Genomic DNA, 23,281 nt, shown 5'->3' with positions numbered 1-23,281 from the left:
TTAATTTTCTGTAAAGGAATTCAGCATGCCCTTTGTGGCACACCGTCGGTAATTACGCCTTAAACTCGGGTGTCCAAGTTTTAGGAAAAAGTTGTTCAGCTGAACAATCAATTAATTAATTACAATTATTTAATGGATTTTTTGTCGGGTGGGGGGGGCTGATGGGTTAAAAATATTTCTGCTGAATTTTCACAAAAGTTAAAGGGCAACAGCTGCCTCTTGCGTTTAGTGAATACAGACGTTAAGGTAATGTTTTTCTCTTCAAAGGGCTATGCATGATAACATTAATGTGTAACAACATAATCTATGTATAATCCAGTAGTAACCAAAGCGATGTCAGCTTTCCAATCCCACCTTGGGCAAGGTCACGACTTTGCCTATTCTGCCCCCCATGGTCTGGAATTCCCTCCCCCCAGCGATCCGTGTTCTCCATTCTCCTGCGTCGGTTCAAGTCCAGGCTGAACATCCTCCTGCCGTCCTCTTCGTACGACCGACTCTTAAGTTTTGTTCATATATATATCAACCGTGGATATTCCACCTCGCATGCAGTCAGCTCTAGGTTATTATTCTGCGGTAATGGGGGGGGATGTAGGGGTTGGAATGTGCCAATGTTAAACAAAAGCACGTTGCAAATGAAGACGGTGAAGAACCCGCCGCGTCTTTATTTTGTTTATTGAAGTAACCGTGAACCCTGGGCACCGAGTCACGGACCCTCGACGAGTGAGGAGCCCGCAAATAACTAAACCGCACCATGGTAGCACGAGCGATACGAGCGCGGCTGATGGTACGGCCACGGATACATCCACAGTTATCTCGAGATGCATTGAGAAGCAAGTTGCGTCTAATTGTAAGTGCTGATGATTTTTCTTTCCCCAATCGTGCCCCATGATCATTTTACAAGTGTACAATTTCAAAACAGAACAAATTATTTAGAGATAAATAATCACCGAACATTTCTGGCAGTCAAGCGTGAAGTCTTCTCTGTTTACCCGATAGCAAATTCCATCTTCAATCCCGCAGGGTACCTGTGTTTCATGTTTTTCTTTTTCTAAAGGTCTCCTTGTTATCGAATGGATAGATAAGTTAGGCTACATTTAATTTATCAACCGCATGCGATGTTTTAAAATAAGTTTAGATTCCCACCCCCCTCCCCGATAAGAAATAACGACGCTGAAATGGTTTTCATCACGCGGAGTCATCGCTATGCTCAAGCGGACCTGTCATGGCGAGCGGCGACGATTATAATCGCAAATTGAAAAGCACTTTGAAATACTCACCAGGAGGTGTAGTGTCCGCTCCCCCCGTCGAGGTATTCGTACACAGGGCTGCCCTCCTGAGATAGAGAAAGAAAAAAAACCCGGCGAAATTCTTCGATGACACACAGCAATTAGCAAAATCATATTTTGATTGATTGATTGAATGCAGCTCTCCAAATGAGAACCCATTGAGACGACGAGTCTCTTGCAAGCTGACCCAGGTCAACAAGTAAAAAAAAAACAACAGCAACGCAATGCAGTTGAGAGATAAGCACGCCGGAGCTGAGAGATCTACAATAGACATTCGGTTGCTCGGTGCAAGTAGAGACAGTTCATCAATACAGATTGCGCATTGAGTTGTCGATAAATACGCAGTGTGAATACACGCAGCGTAAATCGACACAGAGTGTGAATAGAAGCGAAAATAGACACAGACCATGAATAGCAACGGATTGTCACGAGACGCGTGCCGTGCGTACACGAAGCCACGGGATGGGATGCGATCCGAGAGGATGCCCAGCGGGGAGACGGAGCGATTAAACGAGCGCGTGTGCTGCAGGTGCTCCTGGGATCCTTGCAACCCGCATGATCTTGAGAATTGGCGGCACTTTTGAGAGGCACTTTGTCCGAGCAGCGAGAGCACCCCCGCTGTTACTCATCTCTCGGCTCGTCGTGGTGAAGATGGCGTCGGCTTCAGGTTTGGTGGTGCCAGGGCGCGTGCCATGATTGCTGTGGGAGCACGTTAAGGGCCCAACTCTCCCCCGCTGCCACTTGCTGTGCCACACGTACCACGTGTGATAAATATACGCACGTACAATGAGGGAAAACAGTATTTGATCCCCTGCTGATTTTGTACGTTTGCCCACTGACGAAGAAATGATCAGTATATAATTTTAATGGTAGGTTTATTTGAACAGTGAAAGACAGAATAACAACAACAACAAATCCAGAAAAACGCATGTCAAAAATGTTATAAATTGATTTGCATTTTAATGAGGGAAATACGTATTTGAACCCCTCTCAATCAGAAATATTTCTGGCTCCCAGGTATCTTTTATACAGGTAACAAGCTGAGATTAGGAGCACTCCCTTTAAGAGTGTGCTCCTAATCTGAGCTCGTTACCTGTATAAAAGACACCTGTTCACAGAATCAATCAATCAATCAGATTCCAAACTCTCCATCATGGCCAAGACCAAAGAGCTCTCCAGGGACAAGATTGTAGACCTACACAAGGCTGGAATGGGCTACAAGACCATCGCCAAGCAGCTTGGTGAGAAGGTGACAACAGTTGGTTCGATTATTCGCAAATGGAAGAAACACAAAATAACTGTCAATCTCCCTCGGCCTGAGACTCCATGCAAGATCTCACCTCGTGGAGTTGCAATGATCTTGCGAACGGTGAGGAATCAGCCCAGAACTACACGGGAGGATCTTGTCAATGATCTCAAGGCAGCTGGGACCATAGTCACCAAGAAAACAGTTGGTAACACACTACGCCGTGAAGGACTGAAATCCTGCAGCGCCCGCAAGGTCCCCCTGCTCAAGAAAGCACATATACATGCCCGTCTGAAGTTTGCCAATGAACATCTGAATGATTCAGAGGACAACTGGGTGAAAGTATTGTGGTCAGATGAGACCAAAATGGAGCTCTTTGGCATCAACTCAATTCACCGTGTTTGGAGGAGGAGGAATGCTGCCTATGACCCCAAGAACACCATCCCCACCGTCATTCATGAAGGTGGAAACATTATGCTTTGGGGGTGTTTTTCTGCTAAGGGGACAGGACAACTTCACCGTCAAATCTTGGGTGAGAACCTCCTTCCCTCAGCCAGGGTATTGAAAATGGGTCGTGGATGGGTATTCCAGCATGACAATGACCCAAAACACACGGCCAAGGCAACAAAGGAGTGGCTCAAGAAGAAGCACATTAAGGTCCTGGAGTGGCCTAGCCAGTCTCCAGACCTTAATCCCATAGAAAATATGTGGAGGGAGCTGAAGGTTCGAGTTGCCAAACGTCAACCTCGAAACCTTAATGACTTGGAGAAGATCTGCAAAGAGGAGTGAGACAAAATCCCTCCTGAGATGTGTGCAAACCTGGTGGCCAACTACAAGAAACGTCTGACCTCTGTGATTGCCAACAAGGGTTTTGCCACCAAGTACTAAGTCATGTTTTGCAGAGGGGTCAAATACTTATTTACCTCATAAAAATGCAAATCAGTTTATAAAATTTTTGACATGCGTTTTTCTGGATTTTTGTTGTTATTCTGTCTCTCACTGTTCAAATAAACCTACCATTAAAATTATAGACTGATCATTTCTTTGTCAGTGGGCAAACATACAAAATCAACAGAGGATAAAATACTTTTTTTCCTGACTCTATATACCAACACAAAACAAAGATACCCCGTGTAGTCTTAACAGACTGTTGGGGCGAGTGGTGTGGAACGGAACACGAGGGGGTGGGTGGCCAGCACTACGCCCAACCGCCTTTGTCTCCCCAGTGGCGATCTTTATACACACCGAATCAGGTACTCATTTGCGGCTGAGTCGACCTAGGGGAGGCCCATGACCGGTTCAGATAATCGTCACTGGGTGTTGGCCGTGAGCGGGAAATGGAACTCGGGTCGCCGGGTTCATAGCGCAGCGCTAACCGCTACACTACAGCTCCCCACAATAACAACAACCGCCATTCGCCACTAAGTGGCGGTAACGTCACCACGACGCTTGTGCCAAGCTAGGTGCACATTGAGGCCACGTGAAGTATCGAACGCCCGCTGGCAGGGGGTCACGGGACAGACCCGGGTGCCACGGGTCGACTGACACACTCCCCACACACACGTACACCCCATACACACGTACACACCACACACACACACGCACACACCACACACGCGCACAAACCACACACACGCGCTCACACCACACACACACACGTGCACACCACACACACGCACACACCACACACACACGCACACACCACACACACCACACACACACGCATAAAGCAGTGGCTGCTGCGTTGTCAGTGCGGCTCACGAGCACATAAGAAAATAAGCTCAACACGATATGTGCTATGAAGAACGACCATTTCCCCGAAACGTCGCCGATTATATATGTGTTTTTCTTTTAAGGGTATAGTGTCGTTGACGAATGTGTTACGGTTTTGTCTACGTATACAGTGACTTGCGAGCGACTGAGTCAGTGAGTGATGTAAATTCTCATGATGCTCTCGAAGGACGTTGGAGCTCAAATTTGGCACGAATATAGTCGAGTATGTTTACAATGAGTAAACCTTCTTTAAAAAAAAATCTTGACCATAGCAATATTGGGACGGGAATTTTATTTATTTATTTAGCTTTGAACCTAGGTATTCAAAAATATATTTGGGGGAGTTTTGAAGCGTGCCAATTAAAATATGACTTCAGATATTTGGCAACTACCTTTAACGATCCATAATAGAGGTTTTTGGGTGAGATCGCGTAAATATAAATGCGTCGTTAAACCCACCACCACCCGACACAGCCAATTAGTAAGGTTTATCACGTAAACAAAACATGTCAATTCGTTACTAGTTCGGCACATGGGTGTGTTTGAGAATGAACCCACAACGTTTACAATTTGAGGACGACGTTTTGCCATGCATTACAACTAGCATCATCAGGCGGACGACACATTTATATTCACGTGATCTAACCCAAAACCCGCTATTATGGATAATATTGGTCGCGAAATCTACGTGTTATTCTTTTAACGAGTTTTCTCACGGGATTTGAAAGAATGTGACATCAAAAGCCAACACAACCGAACCAGTGCCTTTAAGTAGCATCATCATCAGCCATGGTCCATCCACAGCTGGATGAGGTTTCGTCTTCTCTCATGATCATGGGACGTAATAATCCACGTAGCACCTCTCCGCCGACCAATTTAATCACTCCTTCTCCAGGGTGGACGTGCAGTTAATCATATACATGGACTATATATTATACTGCATATACTATTCTATGCATATAGGAGCTTTAAATACAAGCCGGCACAATGAAAATATGTTAAGCCTGGTTGCCCTTTGATTGAAAATACAGCATCAGCAGCCGTCTATTATAATTTTATATTTTCCATACAGGCTTGAGGAAATGGCATCCCTGGAATATCTCACACTGAAAATCATCGAGCGGTTTGATGACACACAACGGAGGTGCGCTGCTGGAAAACAATAGTAAGGCACAACTCCCATAATGCCTTGCGTGCGTGTGACCACCGCGCAGTCCGTATAGTGTTCTCAGCCTTGCCTAAACCACCAGCTCGACGGAGCTGAACGTGTGGCCCGTACGTGTGTCGTCAGATCTGCTTTTTTTCCCCTCGAGCCTGCACGCGTGTTCCTGTTGTGATGGGTTTTCTCAGCAGTCACATAGAGTGATGGGTTTGAGATAAGCACAGAATGCTGGGTTGGTTTGTCGTTCCGCGTTTATCATAAACGCATGCGTATGGGTCTAGTGGGGAAACCCGCATTAAGAAGCGTTGACCTCTCATCCTGTATGATTAAAGCAAATCCCAGACCTCACCTGATTGCGGCATTTTGCGCTCTGCACAAACAAGCAAATTACCTTTCTTAATGGTTTTTGCCTAAAGCTTAAGGAATCCTCTTCATTGCCGGCTATAATTTCAGTCTCCGTCGGGTCATTACTGGCACATTACATTCCGGCTCCAACGCTCGCTTCCGCCAGAGCCGCGGTGAGGAAAAAACGGCGCCCTGGACAAAGGTTTGCGCGAAACATTCATGAATTTCTAATCGTCCAAGAGACGTAATTATCCACGTGTGCCCGGTGACCTGCACCAACGCAGGCTCCTGTTGGAATGCATATTATTATCCAAGTATGACCTCGGGTTACTGCCATGCATATCGTTGAAAGGGCCTTCCCTTCTTGCCAGCGGCTGACATGCCCCCCCCCCCCCCCCGTACAATCATCATCGTCATTGTTTATTCATGAGCAGGTGAAGCTCGCCGAGGTACAATAGCAGGAATCGCTTGACACGGAGAGCGCCCGAAGAGAACACGTTCTACCGCGTGTCCTTCAGAACATAAAACACCGCCGAGTCGCCATTTAACCCGTCGCGTCGAGCAGCCCGCGAGACGCCGCGGCTGCGCGATTTTCAATGGCTACAAATGGACTTTGCACGGGCATCCTAAAGCCCCGTTTCGCGTCTCGGCGTGCCACTCGCCACGTCGGCCGCCGCATCGGGTGCGGTGATGAGCATCCAGCCTTCGCCGCTCGCGGGACCCGGCCGCTTTCAAGGCGTACGGGCCAACGTCTTGCAACGCGTCGTCGAATAATTACCCATCAAATGGGGGGGGGGGGGCGGGGGGGTCTGGCAGCGGGAGGCCACCCGGTAAGTCTGTTTTTAAACAAAGCAAATGCACTATCGATCGCGGGCTCTCTCAAACGCCAGAAAGTCTATTAGCTCTGGTGGCCACGGTTTTTTTTTTTATTATTTTAAAAGCCCACACACACCTAGAGACGTGCAGCAACACCAGAGAAAGCTGGCCTTGGATGTGTAGCAGCAAAGGAAATGCGCGGCCCATTATTGCCAGCGTGCTATTGAGAGGCTGACTGTAAGTCCTGTCATCTGTATTGCCTCTCTCACCACTCACACGCAGCCCATTAGCTCCGCGTGTTCAACCGCGTATATTGGTGTACACAGCGTTATGCGTGTGCATGTGCAGTAGAAGATGGTCTAATGATGTACATAATAAGCGTGATTTGTTATAGATTTATTATTTTCTGTAATGACCTGACTGAAATAAAATGAAAATTCATGACTCAATATCAGCGCCATTGAAATACGATAGTAATCATCCAAAATAGATTCCTCTTTTAAGTTAATGTAGCAGGGCATCGCTCCTTTCGCCCGAAAACATATACGGGTAGATCAAATCCTTTTGAAAATGTATCACGATAACAGCCCCGTGAGGCAAATTTGCAACGTGAACATTGAAAATGTTATTTTATAATGGCAGAAGAGCGCGGTGGCTAGCTCGCAATGCTCTGAACCTGGTGACCAGAGTTCAGACTCACACTTTATTATTTCAGCTGATGAGGCCCCCTTTGAGGGTGACCACAGCCAAAGACCTTCGGCAGTGGCGGCAATTACAGGACATTGGCAGGGCGGAGGGAATGTGCAAACTAACACGAACAAAAACAAGAGTTTAATTGACTGACCACAGTGGCAATTGATTTATGAACCAGACCCCCCCCCCCCCCCACTTACCAACACTGACCAGTGTGGTGAAGTATGGTCAAATTAACCCCAATGGTCGAGGCCTTAATGCAGCAGCGGATCGACCAGCTGAAAATCATTACAATCAGCATTATTGTAATGATACATGAAGCGTTTGAGTTTGGAAATACTCCGACTATCCGATGCAAACACGTTTATGTACACAGAACCATAATTGTTTTGCCATCTGCTGTTTATTTGTTAACATTGCCCACTCCACCGGAAAACTGCTACGATGTTTCTAGGGTGGTCAGTGGCTATAGGCATTATGGTTGCTGGTTTTCATGATTTTTGCTTATTAACTTGCCAATTTAAAGAAAATGTACCCACAAGGCCCGTTTCTTTGTATTGCATTGGAACGTCCCATGCCAGAGACGTGGCTTTCATGGTGCCGAATTTTAATCTCGTCATTCATATGCCAACGACGACGATAACATTCGTGCCAATTATTGATCCTCCCAAAGCAAGCGTTCTCGGAGTCTCAAAATGTGCTTGCAGGAGGGTGCTGCTAAAATTGGGATGTTTGGCTAATTCTGTTAATGAGCGTTTGCCTTCACGTGGGGATAAACCTGGGGAACTCGGAGACAACCCAGCACGCATACGAGGGGGGTGACACTCAGTCGCAGCAAATCCTGGCCACATCTCGCAGTCCCATGCCTACAACACCTGGCAAGCCCTGGTGGTCACTCATCCACGTACTAACCTTCATCAAGTCTGCTGAGTTTCCGGGATCCATTGGGATCGGGCACGTCTTCGAGTTATTTGATTGTTAGGAAAGTCATCATGAATATACATGAATTAGTTGAACACGTAGGCTACGTTAATTAGTAATGCCATTGATGTCAGTGATGGTTGGCGGATCGCTCAAATGTTGTGAAACTCCCTTAACGTGAGCGTCAAGGAGGTGACCATCCCTGGTCCACCAGGAGAAGGCAGGACAGCAAGTAGGTTATTGGCCATCCGTTTCCATTTGTATGGGAACAGTATTGCCCCCTTCAGTTTCCTCTCACATCTTAAGAATAACAACAATGGAGGACCCTCCTGAAAATGAGTCTTAAAATGCAGTGTGGCTTTCCTGGATAAATACATGTAAAATAGTCATATTCATCACAAACGACGAAGATCGGGATGTTGCAAATGCAATATTGCGCCACTCAACATTTATCCACTCTTGTTTATTTTTTTTGCTGAAATGTCATATTTCACTAATCGAGCACACTTCATCTATATCCCTACATCTGCAGCTGTAGCAGCTTCTTAGTCACATGACACAATGCATTTGCTGGTAATTTCAAGGGCACAAAAGCTTAAAATGCATGCGCAGCACGGTTTGAAATGTACCCTGCAATCTATATTGTACTTGAACTAAAAATGCTCCTTTCCAGTTTCAACACCGCATTTTTTTTATTTCTCGCAAGGCCATTTATGGTTTCGTTGGACAGGAGCGAATGTTGCGAATTTAAATGTCTGAAGCTCGTCTCTAACAATGCAGCTACGGTGCTGGAAAGAGCTGGCACTCGTTATGCTCGTGGCAAGGGGACAGCGCCGCACACGAAGGGTGGCCATCACTCCGCATCAGATTTGGCTCTCTTGAGTAATTTACTCCAATGTTGACACTAAGTAAGAAATATGTTTTTTTTCAGGGGGTGAAATGTAACGTTACCTTGAAGCCGTGAGTCATTTCTCAAAACGCCTCGCATTCGGGAATGCCATCTCACACGGCATGCGTCACCGAGACCCGCCTCACACACTTCGACTGCAATGTCACATTGGACTCCCGAACAAATAAAACAAAAAAGCTGAACTTTCAATAAAAACACAGACAACAGCAGAAGAAGTTTCTCCCCTTCCTACACGTAATCTATCTCTACTTTCGCTTCTAGCCCCGCCCACTTCCCCCCCTCCCCCCCAGGTATATAATCCCTCTTCACAACCATCCCTTCGGCATACGCCAGCGATAGTTCTCTCGCTGTGGTTGTCCCCACCCGATGACGGATGCATTGTGTTGCGCCCGAAACGTCGTGATTTAATTTAGTTGTTTTCATTTCATTTATTTTCACCGACGTGACTTTACCGAAAAAAACCCAAAGAGTATGAATCCTTGCAGTCACGAAAACTTCTAATCGAGAACAGTTCAAAGGATGAGAATGACAACCCGAAGCCGGTCTCTCGATGACAATCCTCCACGAACGTTGATTTCGTTATTTATTACCCAGAGCAAAGGCAGGCCGACGCATGAGTTTGGCGGTACAGCAGCGAGGGTCACCTGACCGCTCTCTCGTCCTAGCGCACCCGTCCGATTTCTTCCGTCGCGGCGGACTCAAGCTGTGCGGCGAATTCGCCACGCGTGTTATTGCGAAATTTAATTCAAATGGCCACGCGTAACTGGTATTTTTAATGCGTCGAAATGCTCAGAATGCCAGCTTATCTCGAGCGCCGCAGTGTAGCACTGAAAGTGGTGTCACCACCGACAAGGAAATCTCTCCCACCCCCACCCACCCCCAAACTTCATGACCTTTAACCCCTCTCTCCGCGGGCTTAACTTCGACGTTATCCCGCGCAGGCACGAAGCCACGTGTACACGGGTGACCTATTTTGTAAGTGGTGATTACAGAGGGCTATGTGCAGCATGAGCGGTTAATGCCTCTTGTGTTTTCCGCTGGGAATAATTTTTAACACTGATCTCGCACCTTACAGCCAGTGCACATCACGGCTCGACAGCGTTCAGACGCGAGACCTGAAGGGTGCATTACGGGCGGGCGAGAACGCTGCGTGAGTCATAATATATGTATGATAAGAGATTACTCTTGGAGATTGAAGTCCTGAAAACACTCCATTGTCCAATAAAATAAAACAAAAAAAACCCCGTCTTGGGAATACCCTATTTAGAGGCCATAAATGGACGGGGTCTGGCGAACGCTAATACGCATCTGCTTTGAGGTGAGCTCAACGGGTTTTAACCCCATTTGGCGGATAAGCATCTCTTAATAGGTATTGTCGGCAGTTTCGCGAGCGCAACAAACGCATACTAAACGAGACGAGCCCGAGGTCGCGGCAGAGCCGGATGGGGCGGGGGGGGGGGAATGATCTGACTGGCACGCGTCCACAGCGCGGTGATTCATGCCTTCGTAGAGCGGGCGAGTGGGGTGGGGGGGGTGCGGAGGGGTTGCAGAGAACGGCAGCAGCTTCGGCCGTGTCGATAGCTCACGTGGCAATGGACAGACCGCGCCGGTTACCCTTTCATTTTTTTTCCTTTCACGTATAGGTTTTTTTTTTTCTGCGGGAGGGTCACTGCTTTCCCATTAGATTTTGTGGGCCACAACCCATTTCCCCCTTCAAGTGTTTTTTTTTTCTTCACGCCAGAGGGACAACTCCCTCCCTTTTGGATCTCATGAAATCGTGATTCATAAGTAACGGGTGCGGTGGGTTTGTGTGTGCTCAGTAGAATGTGAGTGCAACCTTCGCCCTGCGGAAAAAATATGTGTTGTGTTAGCCGCGCTTCGCTTGGACAGGTTTGCGCTGTCCCTAATTTATTGTGAACCCCTGCTCGCGCCCCCCACCCCCTCTGATTTTCATTAAAGGCATTCGACAAGATGGAAGCTTCTTCTTGGTTCGTTGGGTAAAGTCACGTAGAAGGGAAATAATAAAATAATAAAAATAAAAATAATAAAATATTTTTTTTTATTACATTAGTACATTATTTTATTGTGTTTTATTTTTATTATTTTATTATGTCCCTCCTACGTGACTTTACCGAAAGAACCAAGAAGATGAATCCCTGCAGTCACGAAAGCTTTAAATCGAAAAAGAGTGGAAGCTTGTTAGTTAGTTCGTCGAAATGTTAACGAGTTAAACCGGCGAAGGTGTGTGGAACACAACGTGAGGGCTGCTTTCCATTTCAAATGAACATAACTTAGCAAACATCAGAGATGAAACATCGTTTCCAATATCCAAGCACATTGTGGGATTTCAGTCTCATCATATGTGTGCGTGCATGCAATTTTTTACCTGAATGTTATTTTCATGGTAGAGCAGTGGCACAGCATTCACGAACCTGGCGCCATGAATTCAATTCCCTGCCTCGGCTCTCATCAGTTGGCGACATGTGAACTCGTATGGGCCCGTTCCCTCCTTGCATCAACCTGCGCTGACCAGCTTGGTGAAGTACGGTCAAACAACCCCCATGATGGACCATGCACAGGCTGACCTTCATTTGTATTTCAATTTACGTAGTTTTGCCGTACCGATTTTCTCTAATTTTTTTTTGATTTTTTTAAAAATAACCCTTTGTCAATGCACCGGCTACGTACGGTGCGAAGGAAGTTCAACAAACGTAGATCAACTGCTTCATGAAGGCCTCCCCGTGGAGTGTCAGTTGTGTGGTTATTTCATCATACATCACCACATCGGTCAGTGTGGGTTTGCTGAAAGGACGGTGGCCCAGGAGCGGTTTATATTTCACTTTCCACTATTGTTGGCCGTGACCAGCATAATGTTCTGACTGCTGCACCACCGCTCCCTGTGGCGGGCGTAGACTAAGAACTATTAAGAATTGTTTTTATTTTTATTTTACCAGGTAAGGCCCACTGAGCTATAGAGCTTTTTTTTCAGAAGCGACCTGGCCACAAACGATAGCTCAGCCAAGTGGCTTATCATTGCGGAAATATGTAGCGGCCAAATACTGAAAATGCGTGATGTTGATTCTAAATGTGGAGGGAAAAGCTGGAGGACCCGGAGAAAAATCCGCGCGGCCACGGGGAGAACAAGCAAACTCCAAATACACAGCAGGCATAAGGGTCGGGATCGAACCCACGACCTCCTGTATACCAGACGAGGGAGTTGACATCTCCTAGCCACCGTGATGATGATGATGAGAGAGACACCGCAAACTCCTAATGCATAGCAGGCGTCAGGGTCGGGATCGAACCAACGACCTCCTGTATATCAGGCGAGGCAGTTAACATCTCCTAGCCACCGTGATGATGATGAGAGAGAGACACCGCAAACTCCAAATACACAACAGGCGTCAGGGTCGTGATCGAACCCACGATCTCCTGTATACCAGGCGAGGGAGTTAACATCTCCTAGCCACCGTGATGATGATGATAGAGAGACACCGCAAACTCCAAATACACAACAGGCGTCAGGGTCGGGATCGAACCCACGACCTCCTGTATACCAGGCGAGGGAGTTAACATCTCCTAGCCACCGTGATGATGATGAGAGAGAGACACGCAAACTCCAAATACACAGCAGGCGTCAGGGTTGGGATCGAACCCACGACCTCCTGTATACCAGGCGAGGGAGTTAACATCTCCTAGCCACCGTGATGATGATGAGAGAGAGAGAGACACCGCAAACTCCAAATGCACAGCAGGCGTCAGAGTCGGGATCGAACCCACGACCTCCTGTATACCAGGCGAGGGAGTTGACATCTCCTAGCCACCGTGATGATGATGAGAGAGAGACACGGCAAACTCCAAATACGCAGCAGGCGTCAGGGTCGGGATCAAACCCACGACCTCCTGTATACCAGGCGAGGGAGTTGACATCTCCTAGCCACCGTGATGATGATGAGAGAGAGACACGGCAAATTCCAAATACACAGCAGGCGTCAGGGTCGGGATCAAACCCACGACCTCCTGTATACCAGGCGAGGGAGTTGACATCTCCTAGCCACCGTGATGATGATGAGAGAGAGACACGGCAAACTCCAAATACACAGCAGGCGTCAGGGTCGGGATCAAACCCACGACCTCCTGTATACCAGGTGAGGGAGTTGACATCTCCTAGCCACCGTGATGATGATGAGAGAGAGACACGGCAAACTCCAAATACACAGCAGGCGTCAGGGTCGGGATCGAACCCACGACCTCCTGTGTAGCAGGCGAGGGAGTTGACATCTCCTAGCCACCGTGATGATGATGAGAGAGAGACACCGCAAACTCCAAATACACAGCAGGCGTCAGGGTCGGGATCAAACCCACGACCTCCTGTATACCAGGCGAGGGAGTTGACATCTCCAAGCCACCGTGATGATGATGAGAGAGAGTCACCGCAAACTCCAAATACACAGCAGGCGTCAGGGTCGGGATCGAACCCACGACCTCCTGTGTAGCAGGCGAGGGAGTTGACATCTCCTAGCCACCGTGATGATGATGAGAGAGAGACACCGCAAACTCCAAATACACAGCAGGCGTCAGGGTCGGGATCAAACCCACGACCTCCTGTATACCAGGCGAGGGAGTTGACATCTCCAAGCCACCGTGATGATGATGAGAGAGAGTCACCGCAAACTCCAAATACACAGCAGGCGTCAGGGTCGGGATCGAACCCACGACCTCCTGTGTAGCAGGCGAGGGAGTTGACATCTCCTAGCCACCGCGGCGCCCATCGGAGAGCGCGGAGTGCGCGGCAGGCCGTGCCGGAACGCGCGATCGGCCGTCACTCAACCGAGGCTCAAATTAATTTGCGTCGGTGTCTGGTAACGCACCGACCCCCGCCTCACAGCCTCATCGCACACAAACAGTGGCAGGCGAGATCAAATTACTGATTGGCTTTGTGCTCAATATATCTCGTCCAGTGCTCAGGCTTGGGTAAACACTGTGCTCGCTTGTGCATTAAGGACGTGTTTTACAGAGCCATTTTTCCATTCAAATGATGAAAAATGCATCCCGATTTACAGCGCGCTTTTGACTCCGTTGGTGAGCATTTCTGAAGCGAAGCCCCTGTCAGCGTCCATGCGCACGCATTATAATAAAGTAATTACCAGGAGTAGCTGCATTACAAGATTTCTTTGCATGCATCGGGGACATTTGGAGAATAATTATCCACCTTTATCTGTCCCGTTTCTTTTTTATATTTAAATGTCTTTAAAAAGACATCCTCACGCGTCATTCAAGTGGGTGACCTAATCTCGGCGCGTACGCCCAGAATTTACAATGAGCCCGATTTAAATGAAGCCGTGCACTTAAAGTTTCGTTTTCTTTTCCACCCGGACTTGAGAGAGAATGATATATGTGTCCGTTCTTTGCAAGAGGGGTCCTCACAAAATCACCGTGCATTTTACCATCGCCACCAAAATGTCACCTCTTCACAAATACATCGGTCCCAAGTTCTTGCGTTGCGTCTCGTGCTGGTAGAGACCGAACGTTTGGAAGGATGTAGTTATGGCTCTCCTATGCAATTAATTGGAAAAACTCCAGGCAACGTGCTGCACAAACATCGCAAGCCATGCTCAGCGACACTCGGAACGACTCGAAAACAACGATGGGACGGAGAGCTTCACAGCGGCAACAACAAAAAATCCGACGGGAAATGGAATTTGGGAGCCGAGAAAGTGGCGGTCCTCGGAATGTGGTGAACTCAGAGGCTGGCAGGGTGGTCGATCAGACCACAGGGCATGCAGATAGCTCGAATGCCCCAGTGGTTACAACATAAAACATAATAACTTTTCCACATGCCACGATGGTAAAATAAATTTATACCCAAAGACCTGGTTTGCATTATACCACTTTTTGCCTCCAGCCAACCAGCCCAAACCCTTCATATATCTGCACGGATTTTCTTATTTATTTATATTTTTATCGCAATTACTTTTTGTTGTTTTTCGCTGCACTTGGTGGACCTTATTGTAGCTTTCTACAACGTATATAGAACGTCACGTTCAGACGCTGCGAAAATTACGAAACAGATATGACATTTTATAAACAATTTTCCAAATCATTTAGCTTATGCTGCTGCGGTTTGAATTGTCCTGAAAGCGATTTACGACGAAGCTTAGGGTACTCAAGTAACACACAGCAAACGGTGAGACGTTCCTCAAAATGACAACGCCACTTGCCTGCTTGATGCGTGCGTGTGTGCCGTGTGTGTCTGGGTGGGTGCGCGGGGGGGAGCGGTAGTGTAGTGGTTAGCGCGCTGCGCTATGAACCTGGCGACCCGGGTTAGATTCCCGCTCACGGCCAACACCAGTGACGATTATCTGAACCGGCCCTGGGACTCCCCTAGGTCGACTCAGCTTGAAATGAGTACCTGTGGCGGTGTGTATATATCGCCACTGGGGAGACAAAGGCGGTCGCGCGTGGTGTTGGCCACCCACCCCCTCGTGTACTTCATAGGTGCTCGCTAACTGCACTTGCCCCAAGAGTCCGTTAAGGCTATACGGGGGATTTTTGTTTTATCTTTTGTGTGCGCGTGTGTATCTGGGTGTGTGCGCGTGTGTGTCTGGGTGTGTGCGCGTGTGTGTGTGTGCGCGTGGGTGTGATCGCGTGTGCGCGCATGTTAAATCCGCGTGAGCCGTCGACATTCGCTTTAACGTCATCCAAATGTGAGCCATTCCTTTGCTCCATACGTAACGATTTCTTGTCGAACATCCTAGTATGTCGCGCTCACGTTAAGTAATTTATCTTAACATGTTGCAATTAATTATACTGCTCCAGGCCCGTGTAAGACATTGCGAATATACATTATAAAATTGTGTAAAATTCGCCTCTCGTATCTGTCACGGCCTTTGACCCTGCCGCGCTAGGAAAACAACCCAGCAAATCAGACGCGTCACGTTTCTGCAACATGCTTGGACAAATAAACTGCTCAAACGCGCAAGTGAATGAATACGTACAAAAAAATAAGTAAATAAACCGCGCACTTGTAACTGATGATATTAATCCTCCCATCTTTCTCCTGTGCATTAGAGTATGTCAGTGTAGTGCTCTTGTATATTGATTGTCCTACCTCGCTGCATTGCGGCCAGAAATAGAACGCTGCGGAAAACGGCAGGCTGAACCAAAAAAACCACACGCACACACACACACATTCGACGCACCACGCTGCCCAAGAACGCGAGGAAGTGACATCGAACGCCAGCCTCGAGTCGCACCTGACGCCTGGAAATTCGTGCCTGACGGGCGCCGTGGCAGCTGTCGCGTGGCCACCGCCGCTGCCACGTGCCGCGATCTCTGTCCGGGCTCCCACGGCTCTACCGCTTGCCGCCGGGCTGCGGAGGCTTTCGGACGCCGGGGGGGAACGCGCGCTCGAGCGGCGAGCCGCCAACAAAATTCTTGGAACGCATCGAGAACCGCGAGCCTTTGCTGCGGCGTGGAAACAACATCGTGGTCGTCGTCGTCGTCATTATTGTCATTATTGTGATTAATCCACTGCTGGATGAAGGACTCCCCAACACCGTCGCCATACCAAATGGCAATGGGTTTTAAATAAACTCACTTGCTGTGTTCCCCGTGGGTTGATACAATTGCCCGATGGTGGCCCGGTAATAATGGGTTATTAGTGGAGACATTACGGGATATGCGCAGTTATCGCGGGATGTTACTGTTATCACGTGCTGTTAAAGGTAATTCCCAGGTTATTACCGTACAAATATTAAACGTAATCGTATTTGTTATAATCTGCCATTCACAGGATATTGTGTATTATTGCCGCTTATTGTCAGGGGTTTCATTTTTGCACCACTTAGTGCGAGAAGCGTGACTATTGTGACTGCGCCCGGAGAGGCAATGATTTTGCACAATGCCGAGTCGCTTTCATGGCGGGTGTATGTACCTTAGCCGCTCGATGAATGTGAGCTCTTCCCAAAAAAACCTCATCAAATCTCCCGGCCGCCTCTGTCTCATTTCTCAGTTCAGCCTTCGTCTGCAATCCATTCCATTTTACTTAGGTTCGTGCCTGTTTCTTTCAGCTCTCTCTCTCTCTCTTCGGCTCACACACCCCCCCCCCCAATCCCCCCAAACCTCAGCCGCTTCTTTCTCCGATTAATCTCTCTCTTCCATTCTGTTCCCAAGAGCACACCAATTCTGGCAGCCACTGCAAACTATATATTTATATATTTAATCCTGATGCATCCCAATTACCACACACACACACACACACATGCCGGCTCACCAATTACCACACACACACGCACACACACGCGCGCACGCCGGCTCGCCAATTAACAATCACCGAGCCATTCTTTTTTTTATCAGCCCCCGTGACCACTGATGTACTGGATGTAAATTCTTGAAATTCTATCATATTATTCAAAGTGAGAATGAATTCATAATCTTTGACATGCACTGTATAGAATCACAATTTGAATCGCTGATGGCAGACAAACTGTGAAATTGCAGTGCGCACACACACGGGCACGCCAAGACGTTTATTGTAGCTAATGACAAATAAAATGTGCATTCGTCTGTGTACATGCGCGCCGGTTCACAAATCCTCACACGAATATAAATCATCCGCAGTATCAATTCCCGTGGAATTTGGAAGCAAATGCTCGCCTCGATGCAAGAGGTGGGAGGTTCCGCTGCCCATCACGTTTCTACTCGACAGGGCCGGTGCAATTGGACAGAATCAATAGCAATATTTAGCAAATGTTAAGTACAATATTACGGCGACCGCAAACCCGTGACCCTAAAGGTCACTCGATCTCGACTCTCCACGTTCCACTCTTTTCCTTGTTGAGCAGTCTATGAAACTCGTGGCTCTGCCTGAAACACACCGACTTTCAGTGAGAATCGATGAGAAATGCTATGTATTGTTTTCTCTTTTGACCTCCGTACAGTCCGAAGAAGTCTATTTTAGAGCCGCAGAATTCGCAGTGAATATGTTGTGGACTTCAGCGGGGAGAAGGAAAAAAGAAAACCGGAATCATCAAACGGGCTGCCATGACGGGTTTGGCAGGCACCTTCACTACCCAGACGCTGTCCACAAGACACCCCTACAGGTCACATCGTGCCATTATAAATAGCCACTCGGTAGATTTTATTTTTCACTTAAACTTTAATCTTTTTGCTTGCCGATTGTTTCGGAGTCTTTTTCTTGTTTGTTACTCAAAAAGTCAAGATGATGTATTGCTCAAGCAAGCATTGAGGCGGCGCTCCTCTGCCATTTACAGCCCTGAGCCGGTGGTGAAAATTGTTGTTCTATCCATAGCACAGCCACTGTTGACTTCCCCACGAAGCGGTGCTCATTTTTCTCGACCCCCCCCCCCCCCAAAGGGATGATGCGGCGAGCTCACTCGCAACCGTCGGATTGTGAGCCGCTGTCCCTCCCCCGCCGTGATGCCCGCTCGGTCGCGTAACTAATCATGCCCACAATCCCATCGGTGGGAGGAGCGGACTGCGCGGCAGCGATGGTATCTCGGGGTTGGTTGCTGGGCCGATTGCTCGACCCACAGCCGAGGCTTTGCTACGGGGAACCTCCCAGCCACCACCACCACCACTATCGGTGGAGGGGACGCGTGGCGTCGTGGGACCTGGGCCATCGTGGGCGCAACGAGACGTGTAAGTGTGTGCTGATCGTGCCCACCACCTTGGTGGACGAGTGGGCAGTGCCCACAGCGGTAGGAGTAATCCCACTTTTGACGTCCCTTTGCTGCCAGCAGTAGTTGGAAGGATTGTAATTGCAGCAGCAGCGACACATTTGTTTAGTCATTGTTCTGAGCCGAGAGTTTGCCCGATAATTAATAAGGGTGCATAACTATACAAACACTTCGTAGCGGCTAACGCAAATATCCTAATTGATGAATTGCATGTGCCATTTTATTGATTTAATTGTGTACACAAAATTAATGTAGGTGCATGGGGAATTATTTAATTGCTGACTTTACAAAATAACTACGTTCAAATCACCCCCTTTCGGTTGTGACATCGCACGGAGAGGACAGATGCATGATTTAGCATGTAGGTAATTTATTTTAATGGCAGAGTTCACATCCTAATGATACCCCAGCCAGATCCTCTTATAATGAACGGAATAAAATATATATATACAAACCCTGCCCCTCAAGTTAATAAGCACATTACATTGCCATCGGAATCCTAACAATGCTCGGGTGTTGTGTGTTTGCATTCACCTTGGGTCAGCTGTGATTGAAATGCCACGTGGATGCGCTGGCTATGACTGTCATCAGATCTGTGAAATGGTGGTGGCAATTAACAGCTTCGTCTGCTGAGGGAAGGGTGAAAAAAACCCGTATAATCTCAATTTTAGGTGTAACAAGGATGTTATAAATAACCTCACTTGAGCCTTTCACGCCTGAAATCAACAGCTCCGCGGTATAAATATGGGCCCGCCTGGGCCGTCACCAGTGACATAGGAATGCACAACTTCCCTCCGATGCCATGTGCTTCACATGGGGTAGGCGAGGTGCGAACAACACATCCGAGTGACCTGTGCTTGTTGTGTAAACAAGGACTCATTACTCTTTCATTAATACTCCGCTTGTGCACCGAGGAAAGCCTCTCTGGGTCTCATCACTCTTCGTCAGGAGAGTCCTGCTACAGTTTCGCAGTCGAAAGCCGACTTGGATTGCCGTGTCTGCCAAATTTAGTAGCTGGTGAGTAATGTTTACAATTTGAACCGTGACGTCGGCACACAGTGCACTGCAGCTCTTTGAATGGCATCGCGGCATCTTTAGTGTCCATTGTGTAGTGAGACTGTGTTTAATTAATCGTGGCCGGCTGGATTCGAACTGCGAACCTCTGCAACTTATAGCGACCGTGCCACATCTTGGTTCATTAAAACTGAGTCAATAAAAGTTGTGGCACCGCCAGACACTGCACAGACCGGACACTGTGATGGACGAAACTTAACCCGGCCAGAAGATGTCATTGTCGAGGTCACTGCGTACGCCAGTCACCAGCACGCGGTTGAACGCCGGGTCGGTCCTCTTGGTCACGCGGTGCCACGTGTTAGCGCACTGGACTCACCGCTTCGGTTTTTCAACCAGCAGTATGTATGGGTAAACGACAGTCCATTCGCAGGTGTGGTGGGGTAAAGTGTGGGTATTTCCACCTCTTCCACGACGTCTTGGCTGGCGTGGAAGAGTAGGCCAAATTGCTCTTCGCAGGAACTCTCAGAGCTCCTTATCGTCGAGCTCCTACCGGCATGAGTGAGCAATTGCAGGGCTGCGCCTTCGTCAGTTTACCCACAATTCCCGTCATTAGTTGTGGCCTGAATTCACCCGAACGAGCGACTCAGATCCGGCCGCCGGTCAGCGGTGGCCGATGGCGTCCGAAATCAAAATTGTGCAAGCGACCCCCAGAAGCGAGTGTTTTGTACGCCGCCGTAAGAAATGCACTTCCGCGGTGAGATTAAGGGGAGGAATTTTCGTTACGAAACAAAAGACGCGTGCGGCTTTAATGTGGCAATAAAGGTGACATGGCGATGCAGAGCGTCGGGGCGGCTCCATCCATCTTCGCGCCGGGCGCACGCGGGCGTCCGCGCTCACGGCGCGGCAGCTGCGTTTGATTTTCTTTTTTATCTCGCGCGCGTGCGTTTGCGCGTGCACGCGCGCGTCTCAATCCAGCGCGCGCAATCCCCTCCCCCCGCCCCTCTTCATGTTTACAAAACAAAAACCTTTCGGCGGCGCTGCCGTTCGCTGACGCTACTTTGAATAAGGACGGAAAACAACAGAGCGAGTCTATATGGTGCCCGGCTGAAGAAGCTCTTCTTTGCCTTGCGCCACTCCGCTGTCCCCGGATAGCGACGGCAGGTTTACGCTGTTGAGCACGTGACCTCCTCGGAGCCTTAATAATGCGGTGTGCAGTGTGGGACGTTATTGCAAGCTCCCCCACCCCACTCCACCCTCTCCTCCCCATAGCTTTACCGCTCTGGCCTGTTGAGCATTAATACGAGGGAGCTTGAGGTCGCCGGGTGGCTTGGAGGTCCTGAGCGTTGAGACGGCACCGCTGAGATCCTGGGTTCTAATCCGGGTTTCAGCCATCCTGTGATTGAACTGGGATCGCTAAAAAGTGTGTGCGGTGAGTTGGATGGCGGTCGCACATGTGGAATAAATTGAGGGAACGAAAATACGAGACGTGTGAATGTAATCTATGGCGGAGGGTGAACATTGCAGGGAAGCCATGCCAGTCTCCCTGGATGGCCCGAAATCAGATTTGACCCACACGGGCGACAAGAGACACCTGAATTCCCACCCCCGCATCAACACATTGACATCAGTTGGCCGAGCTTCCAGGCCTGTGTGTGCAAGCACGTGGTGATGTCTTGATGAAGTTGCAAGGTCATGGAGCACAGGCAGTTGCCTGGTTCGTGGACTCCCAGTGGGAAAAAAAAAACTGATGATTGGGCCTCCCACATCGATGGACGGCCACTCCCCACAGCGGCTGCAGGCGCGCTGGACATTTGTAAAATGCAACAATAATATCACCAAAAGCACACACATCCATTGGTACAACCGTTGTATTCATTGGAGCTCCCCACCCCTCCTCCCCTCCCCACCCCAACCCCCTGACACGGGAGCCGGTCCTCCTGATGGGGCAGGCCGCCCTGTCGTTGACACGTGATTGGACTTTGTGTTGACGTGACACGGGGGCGATTTGGTGATTGGCCTGCACCCTGATTGACCACTTTGGACGCTTTGATTCGCCACACCTTGTGATTTAAAACAAATAGATTGCATTTAATGTAATGAAACATTGCGACGACACGGCGGGGGTTGAATCTGGACAATTTGGCTCATCACACGTGGACGGTGATTGCGATGTGGGCCACACACAAAATACAATCTAATGAAATCGTGAAGTGGATGCCTGGAATTACACTGTGAAGCGGAGAGAGTAACACGTGCATTAAAGAGCAAATGAGAGTTAGAAACAATCTATTTAGGATGCTGACACGACCCAGCCGATGGGTAGCGCCTTCAACTCTGGCAGACCGCCCTAGTTATTTTTGCGGGTGTATACTGACCACATAATACGTGTGCGCCGTCTTTCTTCACGGTGGAGCTTAAAGATCCGCCGACGCCATTGCGGACGAGTAGACCGCCGTCCTGATCCAAATTTGTAGAGAATAAAAAAATGAATTACTACCGACAAACTACTCAATAGGGATTACACAGCAGCAGCAGCAGCAGCATCACGACAGACTAAGCCTGCGAATCAGAGCGTCTCAATAATAGCTCTGTGCCTATAACAACTATTTTTTTACCTACGTGACTTTTTACCGAAAGAACCAAATACCAAATGCACTCAACTGTAATCTTTTCTTATTTTATTTTTCTCCAAAAAGTATTTTTAATAACAAAACGATATCTGGTACACAACGTAGAGGATATGAAAGGGGGTTGACACCAGCGCAGACAACACATTGCGGATTGCAGTGCAATAGAAACCTTCCTAAACCGCACGTTTCAATAAACTGTTTTAAGAAACTCTACAATCCCCCGGTGTCTTCCGAAGCTTTGATACCCCCGAAGGGAAAAAAACGGAGCAGAGGAGGGGGGGGGGGCTAAATGCCATAATTAATGCTCTTAGGAATGAATGCCCACTGGAGGTGAGGTAGTGAAGTGATTCCATGTTTGGTGGTAACCTTCCTCCGTGCCCAGTGATATTATTCTCACGCAATTTTTTTCTCACGCTAAACATTTGGAAATCTGTCGGAAGGAGACAACTGGAAAACGATGCAGGGGCATGTGTGCCCGTGGACTGCTATTGAAGACAACCATGATCACGATTATGAAATGGGGCAGATGGTAGCAGGCTGGAGTTTTCTTGCAAGATTAAACTTAGCAACGAAATGCAACAGAGCAATGCGCCTAAAGGATACAAATTGTTACTCGAGTGTATATTCCCCGCTGTGGTTCAGATATATAAACATTGGCAAAGAAAACGGAACAACAAAACAACAACAAAAAAGTGTCACAAAGACGCACGGAGAGATGCGTGCTTGGAATTAGCCTGAGCGACAGAGGCGGGAACACGTGGAGTGGAGAGCCAACGCACATCGG

Source organism: Lethenteron reissneri, chromosome 41, assembly GCF_015708825.2.
Source record: "Lethenteron reissneri isolate LAM-NWPU_2019-01 chromosome 41, ASM1570882v1, whole genome shotgun sequence".
Classification (NCBI taxonomy): domain Eukaryota; kingdom Metazoa; phylum Chordata; class Hyperoartia; order Petromyzontiformes; family Petromyzontidae; genus Lethenteron; species Lethenteron reissneri.
Note: the sequence above shows the minus strand (reverse complement) of the source record.